General features: G+C 35.3%; 1 protein-coding gene across 8 annotated transcripts in view; it reads left to right on the top strand.

The window, feature by feature from the left end:
• Positions 1–12,416, top strand: part of Usp3 (ubiquitin specific peptidase 3) — an 80,181-nt gene that overhangs the window by 34,583 nt on the left and 33,182 nt on the right. The gene's annotated exons all lie outside the window — the stretch shown is intronic.

Genomic DNA, 12,416 nt, shown 5'->3' with positions numbered 1-12,416 from the left:
CCTGCCATTAGGATTTGCAGAGGGTTGGGGCCCTTGAGGATGCCCACCCTTACTCACTTTCTGTGTTCCTTTCGACTTCTCGGCCTCCTATTCCCTTTTAGCCCTTCCTTGTCCATCCCAGTAGGCTTCAGGGAAATGAAAAATATCTCTATTTTTCTTCTTCTTTTTTTGGCAATCAAACTTGGGATCTTGTACTTGCCAGGCAGGTGCTGTGCTGTTGAGCTATATCCCTGGCCCCCAGATATCTGTTTCTCTATTGTCGTTCACCAGAGATTTTCTTTTTCTTGTGGTATTTTTTTTAAATTGAAGAATAATATAACAATCCATGGTCAAAAACCAACCAGTTGGGCTGGGGATTTAGCTCAGTGGCATAAGCACCTGCCTGGCAAGTACAAGGTCATGAGTTCGATCCCCGGTACCAAAAAACCCCCAACCAATCATGTCCCTACCGTCCAGTTAATATTTTATCATATGATATTACAAATGCTAACTTCTTTGTTTGAGAGATTGTTGTGACATTTTTCCTTGTTACATGACAGTTCTGTTCCTTGAAGAAATATTAATAATTTGGTGTATTTCAGTCTAAGTATCTCATCCTTTAAAAAGTGGTTAGAGGGGACTGGGGATTTCGCTCAGCGGCATAAGTGCTTGCCTTGTAAAGCAGGCAGTCGTGAGTTCGATCCCTGGTACCGATAAAAAGGAAAAAGACAAAAAAAAAAGTGGTTAGAGGACCTGTTTTTTGGTAATATAATATTCATGTCCATTTTGTATGAGTGATAGTAAAATAGGGTCTATTTCTGTGAAGACTTAGAATGAGTTATTTATGTTACAAGTGATGTTTAGTGATTTCTAGTCACTTGATAATATGTATAAAAAATATAATTTGCAATTTTAACTTTAGTGTGAAGCAAATTTATTAACCTGACCAGCAAATTATGATGGACAGCTTTTGTTTTCATCAATTTACCCCAAATTCTAAACATTTTTGATATCAAAGGGAAAGAAAACATGCCAGTTAAAGAATCTGTCTGGAGGGGCTGGGGATTTAGCTCAGAGGCATAAGCACCTGCCTTGCAAGCAGACAGTCGTGAGTTCGATCCCTGGTACCGATAAGAAGGAAAAAGAAAAAAAAAAAAAAAAAGAATCTGTCTGGAGCCATTTTTCTTTTTTTTTTACTTTTTTTTATCAGTACCAGGGATCAAACTCAAGACCGCCTGCTTGCAAGGCAGGTGCTTATGCCGCTGAGCTAAATCCCCAGCCCCTAGCCCCTGCCATTTTTCTTGAAAGCACTACTGGACAGAGATGGGGACTTCAGTCCAGGTACCAGTTTGAGCCACACTTCTGCTCAAGTGGTACACCACTCCTTCTCTACATAGCCCTTTGTGATGATTGAAAAAAGTGCCCAGTAGAAGGAAGAAAAAGAGGTCGCGGTTTCCCAGGTCTTTTAAAATTTTTGTAGATTTTTTTTTTTTTTTTAAAATCGGTACCAGGGATTGAACTCATGACCATGCGCTTACAAAGCAGGCACTTACGCTGCTGAGCTAAATCCCCAGCCCCAATTTTTGTAGATTTAACATTGTTAAATTTTGGCTGTCAAGTATCATCTTGAAAAGTTTAGTCATTTAGATAGCTCTTTTTTTAGGGGCTGGGGATTTAGCTCAGCGGCATAAGCGCCTGCCTTGCAAGCAGGCAGTCGTGAGTTCAATCCCTGGTACCGATAAAAACGAAAAAGACAAAAAAAAAAAAAAAAGGATCTAGATAGCTCTTTTTTCAGCGATCTTTGCATAGAAGGTGTCTAGACTGAAAGAACAGCTACCACAGAGGGAGATGAAGAGTTCTATAAAAATGAAAATTTTTCCAAGATTTTCATACGAGGACAAGTGTCTGGTTTATTGTGATTTGCTGCTGTAGAACACCTTTCCACCAGAGCTGAACAGGCTGTTTTCCTTAGTTTTTCCCCTTTTCCTGTAGGAAGCTTGCATACTAGAATGACATAGCTACTCAATATACAGAACAATGTGTTTTTGCATGTTTGTAAACATGTTTTCTTTCAAGACAGCAAACATTTTAGATCATTCTTGCAGTATCTCACTATCAGTGTCATAGGTCATGTCAGCTTATTTATATGAGATATGAAAACATTCACTGTTGGTTTTCCGTTAGGAGTGTGCATGAAAATAGGGAACTTTGCAAATACAGCCCAATCTCCATGCGCTGTAACAAGTTGGCAGCGCGTTTTCTTGCTGTTGGTAAGATTCTGAGGAAACCAACTCTTTGAGGAAAATTTAAAGCTTATCTTAATGGAGTAGAATTATATTCGCAAGGCTACCTTAAAGTATAAATTATATATTTTAATTGTTTATGTTTTGTGTTTTAGGGAAATTTGTTTATTAACTCTCATTTAGAATGTAATGTATTCTACATTGACACAACCTGTTAAAGTAGATGTTATTTTTTTGGGGGGGGGGATCGAACTCACGACTGTCTGCTTGCAAGACAGGCGCTTATGCCGCTGAGCTAAATCCCCAGTAGATGTTATTTGATGGGTGAACTGGAATTCTGTGGAAGATCCTGCACCTTAGGAGTGTCTGCCATAGCAGACGCCTCTTGGATGCCTCTTGGCTGATTGCCAAGTCTCTCTGGTGAAGTTACACAGAGCTTCCAAGTGTGCTGTGCCCCAGAGCCTCTGAAATGTGGGAGGGACGGCAGCACACAGTCACGTGATTGCCTCCCTTGAGGATTTTATGCCATCATAGGAGTCACCCTATAGAGTTACCCTATCAGGCCTGAAAGGAATTTGTGATTATTGTAAACTGATAAAGCTAAAGGTTAAATTAATATTTTCCTTGTACCTTAACTGTTACTAAGAAACAAAAAGATTCTCTTGGCCATGTGTTTGAGTAGCTGGTTATATAGTTCCCAATGCACGTTAATAATTTTACTTCAGTTTATAAATTTTCTTTGTACCTAATTTTATGTGATTAGACTGAACAATTGACTCGAGGTAAAGATACTGATGTGATTTATTAGATTTAGGATGTTTGATTATGAAGTGTTTTGATTTTAGCTAATGTTGTAGTTACTTTTTATATAGTGTGTTCTGTGCTCCAGAAAAGTTGTAAGATTCTCTGAAACTCAGCTTTCCTCTGTGTGTGTGTGTGTGTGTGTGTGTGTGTGTGTGTGTGTGTGTGTGTGGTTACTTTAAGAACCTTTGCCCTGTCTTCTATGCAAATCCTTTGTGAAGTTACCACTAAACTCCACCTTCTCCTAGCTCCAATTGCAGCTGGATATAATCTTCCTTTGTGAAGTTACCACTAAATTCCACCTTCTCCTAGCTCCAATTGCAGCTGGATATAATCTCTCTTGAATTTACAGTTCTTGGGACAGTTACAATTTCCTGCTGCATGTTAGTTGTTTTTAAAGGTCTTTCTGAACTGCAGAACCATATTGTAGTTACCCAAATGCTCATTGTCTGATGCAGTGTAGGAAATATATATTTGAAAGATTGAATTTTGTAAACTGTCTTCCAAAAATGAGGAAGGTTACATACACCAAATCTACAAGATTGTGTCCTCTGATCATTTTGGAAGACTGAACAACCACAAGACATTTTTCTTGCAGAAGACTTACAAATCATGTGTGGGTGAGCTACTTCATGTTCCTTCTGAGTTGTACACCCTTGAAGATGGCTCCCCTTGCTTCTGATAGAAGCTGGGCACTCAGAGAGGAAGCATGTACTGTTATTATCTAAGCAGAACCACTCAAATAGGTCATTACTTCAAAATAAGTAAAGCAGTACCAAAGGGATCATTCTGATCAGAATGATCATCTGACCGCCCACTCCTTAAGGAGAGAAACAGATTAACATGAAACTGAGAGATAAGACTTCAGTGAAAATAAAAATCTTTCCAAAATGTTCACCCAAAGGATCGTGTCCTGTTAGTGTCTGTTAAGCAGTATTTCCTCACTGCTCATCCATTTCCCTTCTCCAAGCAATGCAAATGGGACTGCATGCGGTGTTCATTATTGTGATTGGTAAGAAGCAAAGGTTGATATTAGGAACATTGATTCCTAAAGGAGAAATATTGACCAATAGATCTGAAATACTAAAAAATGCCTTAACATCTGACATAGTCTTGTCAACTGTGACCCTTTCGACAATAGCTAAATTTCTGAGAAGGATTACTAAAGGAATATTAAAAGTAAATTGGTACAATGCGTCCTTCCTGGCAAGTAATGTTTTAAAGTATCCTTTCAAACAAAGTATTATTATGAAATGTGAATTAATTCATTTGTCTAAAAAATAACTATTTCAGATTTTAAACATTTGTAATAACTAGTAAGTTTAACTCCACATAACAAAAATAAAGCTCTTAGTTGTGGATTTAAATTGATTCTGTGTAGATTCCTAAGGAAGTTGAGATTAAAATTTAGAAAGGCAGATTTTCTGTTGACAGTTTGTATAAACCACGTGGACACAAATATCCCCATCCCCTTTCCTTCTGTGCACTTTTTGGGTATGTGAGTCTCTATGTTAGTTACTCAGGCTGGCCTGGAACTCCTGGCCTCTTGCAGTCCTCTAGTGTCAGCTTTCTGAGTAGCTATGGATACAGGTGCTGGACTCAAATTATGAGTGTAGTCAAAAATCAGAGAACAGGAAGAATTTTGTTTCTATAAAAATAATATTTTAAAGTTTTAAAAAGAAATTTGCTAACAGAAGTGTTCTAAACTATAAAGACATCCTCATAAAGCTTTTTAACAAAGGGTAAAGTTCTCTCCTAGGTGTTCTTCTAGTTTTTCATAATTGGCAAATTTCATGGTAAGACAGGATTTAGTAGAAGAGAGTTGAAGCATGCACTTGTTTTCTAAGGAATTATTTTGGATTTTAATGTTTGTAAGTTTGAAATATATAAAGTCATTGGAACGTCAGCTTCTTTTTCTTTTTTCCCCAAGTATCTTTCATTTACACTAAAATCAGAGGCTGAGAGTATGGCTCAGTGGTAGAACACTTGCTTCCCTCGATTCTATTACTTGTACCACCAAAAAAAAAAAAAAAAAAAAAGTTACGATAAAACTCAAAGTCAAATTTGCCTGTAAATGTCAAAATGTTAGGCAATTAGATGAAAAGGAATTCAAAACTTACTGGATAATCTCCTGTTACCTTTTGAGGGATTCTTTTTGACCAAAAGATTAATATTATAGATGACTTTACTGTATAATAGTACCTTTTTTTTTTTTGGTCTTTTTCGTTTTTATCAGTACCAGGGATCGAACTCACGACTGCCTGTTTGCAAGGCAGGCGCTTATGCCGCTGAGCTAAATCCCCAGCCCCAATAATACCTTTTAAGCAGTAAAGTTCTTTTTTTTTTTTCTCTGTTGCTTAAAAACTCAGGTTCATTTGCCTGATGATTCCTTTTGTTTCAGCTGAATGGAAAATGGTTTTGTTTGGTATATTTTTTTAGTTCAAGAATATGATGTATGGGCCAGGGATATAGCTCAACGACACAGCACCTGCCTAGCAAACAAACGTGAGGTCCTAAGTTTGATTCCTGGTACCAAAAAAGGAAGAAAAGAAGCATCTGCTGTGCCACTGAGCTATATCCCCGGCCCAAACTTAGAATTTAAAGGCTGAGCAATTGGTAGAGATTTTTCTTTCTTTGGTATTACTTGTATTACTCAGTACAGAAGCACTTGAACAGTTAAATGTGTGTCTTAGTTACTTTTCTTGTTGTAAGATAGAGTATCCAACACCTAAAGTTAAAGGAGGAAAGATTTATTTCAGATCACAGTTTGTAGAGGTTTCAGTCCATAGTTGGCTGGCTCCAAGGCATGGCTGCTTGGTAGAGGAGAATCACAGAGGTAAAACAGTTCATGGCAAAGCAGGCAGGAAGGCAGCAAAATAGCAGTAGCAGTGGAAGCTGGAGTGGCAGCAGGAGTGAGCCTACTTTCTTTCTATCCCTTTATATCTCACCAGTTTACAAGAATATTGATTGGTGTCACTCATGCTTAGTATGAGGCTTCCATTATCCACACCTTTAGTCTGTATTCACACCCTTAGTCCATATCCACAAGCTCTAAATCCAGCCGTCTCCAAATGCCCCACCTATGATTGTGTTAGGCTACTGGGGTACATCTAAATACAAACCGTAACAGTATGGCTGGCGTGACTGAGAATTTAAGTATTTTGTTTTGTTTTGTTTTATTATTTATTTATTTTTTTGGTACCAGGGATCAAACTCACAACCTTGTGCTTGCCAGGCAGGCATTTGTGCCACTGAGCTGTATCTCTGGCCGATGCTTTATTTTAAATTAGTTGTATTTAAATAGCCACAAGTGAAGAGTAGCTAATAGAGTATATTAATATTTTGAAGCTTTGGAAACCTTAAGACAAAACTCAGAAACTCCAAGAAGAAAATAAGTCACTTTTGCTAATTAAGATAGTTATAATTAAAAACACAAATCTAAATATATTTATTATAAACCAATTCTCATTTAAATTAATAACATTGAAATGAAATGAAACAATTAAACCATTACAGGTCATCAAAAAACAGGAAACATCAGAGTAAAGATGAAATGCTAATACCATTAACATTAAATCATGAACAAGACAAACATTTCCTGTCATCATATTCATGATTATTACTTACTAAACAATGTTTTGATGGTTCTATTTATTGCAGTAAAATAGTGAAGTAATTCATGTAAATATTGGAAACAAAAATATTTTTATGTTAAAATTATGTGATACAATGTGCCTAGAAAAAACCCAGGATAGAAAATAGTAACTAGAATTAATTAAATTTTTTGGAAGATAAATACATTATAAACATACAAAGTCTGATTTTTTGAGACAGGGTGTACTTGAGGATGGCTGTGAACTCACCTTGCTCCTCCTGCCTCAGCCTCTCGGGTCCTGAAATTACATGCATGCACACCATGCCCAACTACACAAAATCTAATAGCTTTCTCTTTGTTAGCAGTCATCAAAGTCAAAATGACCCAAAGAAAAAGAAAATTCAACTCAGTGTCTAAAACTTCAATATTCCCTAGGAGTAAATGTCTTAAGCATGGATACAAAGCAAAGATATATAGTCTTTTTCTGAAGAGAACTTGGTATAGTAAGCAGTCTTTTCCTCTGTAGTTTTACTTAGAATTGTAGCTGGAGTGATTTGGGGTAAAATGATAGTCCCCAAATATAACATGAGCAAAAAATCTGAGTAGACAGCATGCTGCTTTTACTCTTTAAGTATTTGCTGGAAACTTGCTAGGTGTTAGAGACCTGGTTTTTAGTGCACGAGACTCCAAAGTGATGTGTTGGCTGTATGGGAAGAAAATAGAACTTTTATTAAAACTTTTTATTTGGAAAAAAAGCTTTGGCACATACTTAATACAACTGCTGCCAAGAGTGTAGATTTGATTGTTTTTGTCATAAACTCCATCCAGCATCTCCCGGAGGAACTGGGTAGGTGGCAGCTTCACTCTGCTCTCTTGCATGCATTTGCCTGATTACCTTGGTGTAGCCAAATAGATAGGTTTCAAATTTTTTTTTTTTTTTTTTTTTTTTTTTTTTTTGTCTTTTTCCTTTTTATCGGTACCGGGGATCGAACTCATGACTGCCTGCTTGCAAGGTAGGCGCTTATGCCGCTGAGCTAAATCCCCAGCCCCAGGTTTCAAATTTTTATTAAAAAGCACAAGATAGTAGTATCACAAACACACATGAAACATAAAGGCAAACCGATGTACTTATCTATTTTAAGTTCATTGAAGACATTAAACCAAATCAAATAAAGCATAAGGAATAAGTATAATGAAGAAATTGAAGTTTCATTTTTCTTTTTTATCACAGCAAGCAGAATTGGAATTTATATAAACTGTGTGATTTCATCCATCTTCTACCTTCTTAGTTAAACAGAATAAACAACTTGTGTTTAATATGAAAATTTACCTGCTACTTGATGTATGTTCTTTCCGGGCATCATTTGTATAAATTTATTCTGAACAGCAGTGTACATATATTGTCATACTGAACATTTAATTAGGAGTTTATTGTTGACTTGAAGTTTAAAACTACTTTAAGACTTTTATTTTTGATTCAAGTCATTTGGGTTTGAGACTCATCTTTACATGGTTAGTGGACAGTATTGCTTATTTATAGGTGTTGGAGACAGGGACACCAATCATCTTTTTCCTTTCTCCTTTATATCCTCTTTCCTAATTTAATGTCTCCAGTATATTGCCTATGTAATTTTTATTTTATTTTATTTTTCTATGTAATTTTTAAATAGTTTTTAATGTTAAGTTATGTATTTTTCTTAGTTTTTCTCTGTTAAATATAGAAAGGAACTTCTCATCTTAGAAGTAGGCTATTAGAAGTAGAGCTTCTCTTTACCTGAAGAGTCACCTGAAATCACTAGATAAAAATCTGGTTACGTAAAACAGAAAAAAAAAAAAGCTGCTTTGGGGATTAAACTGTGGGTTCTACACTCTAAGCTAAACCCAACTCCTCTTCTTTTTCATTTTGAGATGGGCTCATTGAGTACCGGGGTGGGATTTGAACTTGCAATTCTCTTCCTCAGCCTCCTAGTTGCTAGGAGTATAGGTTTGCATCACCATGCCTGCTTCATTATTAAATTTAGTAGCTTGAAAGTTAATCAGATAATATGGGTGAGGCCTGATACAGGTTTATTTTATATGTGCAGTCCTAAGTATGTGAAGAAACCCTGAGGCCTGCAGTTTGTCTCTTAGCAAAGAAAGTTATCTGAATCTGCCTAGGTTAGGATACCATTTCAGCTGTGTTTTGAGAAAGTAGTTTCCCACCTGGGGCATTTAATATATTTTGTAACATTAAGATTCAAAAGACCAGTCTACAAACTTGAAACACAATCAGTAAGTTAGGCACTTTTTTGTACTTTTGGTATAATCCTCTTAAAGAGAAAGTTAGGACTGCTCAAATTTTCTTTTCAGGTATTAAAAGTAAGCATGATTCGGACCAAATTTTCTTTGCAGGTATAAAAGTAAGCATAATTTGGATCAATGCAATTACAGCAGTTTAGAAAGCAGTTTTTTAGAACTTACTTATTCTGAGTGCTACTGTTTGCTTGCCAGTTTTAGAGGGCTAGTATCTAGTTTGAAAGCAACGTCTCATGGAAAGATTAAAGTAAACAGGCAACGTTTCATCGATTTTTGACCTTCCCCACTGTATGGGAACGTGTGTGTGCATGTGCCTAGGGAGGAAGAAATTAAAATGGGGATACAGGCAGCCATAGAGAAATGTGCTGTGAGGTTTGTGGTTACACAGATGGAGAAAACTAGTACTTATTGATCTTTTTGCTACATCCCAGCACCCTCAGTTTTTGTTTTCGTTTCTGAGACAGGGTCTCACTATATAGTGCAAGCTGGCCTTGAACTTGCTTATGTAGTGCAGGCTGGCCTTGAACACATTAGCAGTTCTCCTGCCTCAGCCTTCCGAGTGCTGGGATTACAGGTATGCACCACCATACTCAGCTAGCACTTTTAGTTTTGACCTATGGAAGCAGGTGCTTTCCACAAATAATAAGAAAATACCTGTATAGTAAAAATAATAAGCTCTTGTTTTCCCTTGCATCTTCAGATTTAATTCATTTATATGCATGTGAAGTGGGTCCCTCTTAGTGATGATAAGCATGTTTAAAATTAGTTCATGAGAAAGACGGTTTTTAAAAAATCTTTATAAAGTACAGAATTCATGTCAAAATTTAGTTATTATATATAGTTCAATAAAATTATACGAATTTTCCCCTCAAGATGTTGGGTAAATATTACAGAGTTTTAAAACAAGTAATGTCTTAGATGCCCTGGATTATACAACAGCAATAATACAAGTCACATGTAACTTAAAGTTATCTACTAGTTGCATTAAAAAAGCAAAAAGAAATAGGTAGAATTCATTTTAATTTTATGTTTAACTCAATATATCCAAAATGTCATATAAATAACTAATCTATGAAAATTGTTAGAGATGTTTGCATTCTTCTACATGAAATTTTTAAAATGTAGTGTGAATTATATTTATAGCAATTCTTGGTTTAGTTGCTAAATTTTCCCCAGAAATATTTAGTCTGTGTTTAGAGTCATAAAAATTGCAGTTAAAAACGTTCACTCAAGCTATTCTAAATACTATTAAAAATCTTCCAATAAGTGGTGTACCAAAAAAGTAATTTTTAACATTTGTATCTGTATTGACAAAACTGTTGCAGACAAGGAACAGTGGTTTGATTTCAAAGCAAAAACATGTCACATCTATGCAATTAAAATCTGCACGTTCATGCTGAAAAAATGTGAAATCATTATTGATTTATACTATGAAAAAAATCTCAATTTTCACAGATTCCTGTATGTGTCTTGTTAGATCAGAAATAACCTACTCTTTCCTTAGATTTTTGAAGTTAGCTTATTCATATTCATTGTGAAATAGATGAAAAAATATAAATTGCATTGAGGTTTCTAAAAATCTGTCTTGGGTTTTGAGTTTTAAATATTGGTTTCTTTTAAGAATGTTTTAAATTAGAGTTAGCAGTGCAGTACATTTTTATATTGTACTGCTATGACTTCTGTGACTCAGAGCAATCAACATTGGCAAAGAACACTAGATCATTGAATTTATTGTCTTCTATTTGTTTTTTGTTTTGTTTTGTTCTGTTTTGTATTCTTGGTACCAGGGATCAAACACAACCTCATGTTTGCCAAGCCGGCACTTACGCGGCTGAGCTAAAACCCCCTGTCCTTATATTTGTTTTAACAGCTTTAGAAATTTGAGATGATTCATAGTATTCACATCCATACACTGAACAATTTGGTTACTGCCCCTGTGACCCAGGGTACGTCAGAACACAGATATTTACAATGCATTTTAAACAGTGGAATGAAAGAAGAGAAATAATTTCAATAAATCCATGTTTTGATGGAATAGTGTCTTGATAGAAACTGGCTTTTTCAGCTAAAGCTGAAAATAAAGTTTTAAAATACTGCAATGTGAGATCATTTTATTTTTAAGATTTCAAGTAGATGAAGACTTTTATTCATAAACTTGGAAATCGTTTGAAACGAAACATTTCCAAAGTTTTAACTGGGCAGTATCTCTTAACTTGTGAAACTTCATATGAAAGCTAAAAGTAAAACTACTTGCAGTTTTTAAAATACTGACTTGATTGATCTTTAGTGTACTAGTAGAAAGGTCCTTGGTGGCTATACTGAAAACACTTCCTTTTCTATTTTACTGCTGGTGATGGTGGTACCTGTACTATAAGATTGAACCCAGGGGCTCACATGATAGGCATGTACTCTACCTTTGAGCCATGTGTCTAGTCCTTTTTATTAATTACTTTTCATTCTGAGACAAAGGCTTGTCTAACATCCAAGCTGAGCTCAATTTAGTGATCATCCAGCCTCAGCCACTATAGTACCAGGGTTTACAGCCATGCATCAGCATGTCTAACTAAGATCTTTCTTTCTCTGTCTTTCTTTCTTTTGTGAAATAGCCTTTTTATTTTTAGTCTTTGCTCATAATTTTAAAATGATTTTCCTTAACTGAAGTAATAGAGTAAATTCTGTCTTTCCATCTATAAATGGTTTTCTTTCTTGAGCAAGAATCTTGGCCATTTTGTCACTGGCCAAAGTTGCAAGCTCAAATCTTTTAAAAATTATTAACATATGTTTTTGTTATACAATTAAATTGATTGTGACTAATTTCCTCAATCACTTTTTCACTGGAGCAACTTTTTATTAAAATGGTTTTGTTGGAAATTTCCCGTAATATCATCTACTTTATTATTTCAGTGCTTTTTTTAAAACACAGTTTTTAAATTTTGCACTGCTACAGCAAATTACTATTGCCATTCTTTGTTAAATTTGTGAGTGACGTTCCTTTGAGAGTTTATCTTGATCTTTACATGATTCTGTCTCAGTAGTATGTCTTCTCTTGGAAAAACTTTTCCATTCTTAGTTTTTGAGCTAGAAAAAATTTAATTATAAGTAAAATATTTCAACTTAGTTATCAATTATGATTTACATCTGTATCACTATAATTCATGCTGTCTGTATAATATACCCAAGCAAATAATGCCACATCATTACCTATTAGAAAAGTCATTTGAACTGGGTCAATTCTGTTATCACAGGGCTGGTGATGAACTCCTGTGTAATGTTAGAAATGACAAGTACACCGTGTACCCTGTCATGCACCTTACACAGTGTCCTAACAAAAGCAAAATATTTTGATGAGCCATTTAGCTGTGTTTTATAGAAAAAAGTTTTATACTGTTTCAATTATTTATTGCCTTAAACAAAGAAACTACTTGTCTGTGTGTGTAGGTTAGAAGCTCACTTGTCAATGATTATGAAATTGCTCTCAGACTTCATTTCTCAGATGAACACGA

The sequence above is a fragment of the Cavia porcellus genome, unplaced genomic scaffold, assembly GCF_034190915.1.
Source record: "Cavia porcellus strain 051 isolate PalLab524CR breed Dunkin Hartley unplaced genomic scaffold, mCavPor4.1 scaffold_4, whole genome shotgun sequence".
NCBI classification, from domain to species: Eukaryota; Metazoa; Chordata; class Mammalia; order Rodentia; family Caviidae; genus Cavia; species Cavia porcellus.
This window is presented reverse-complemented; position numbering and strand designations above follow the sequence as displayed.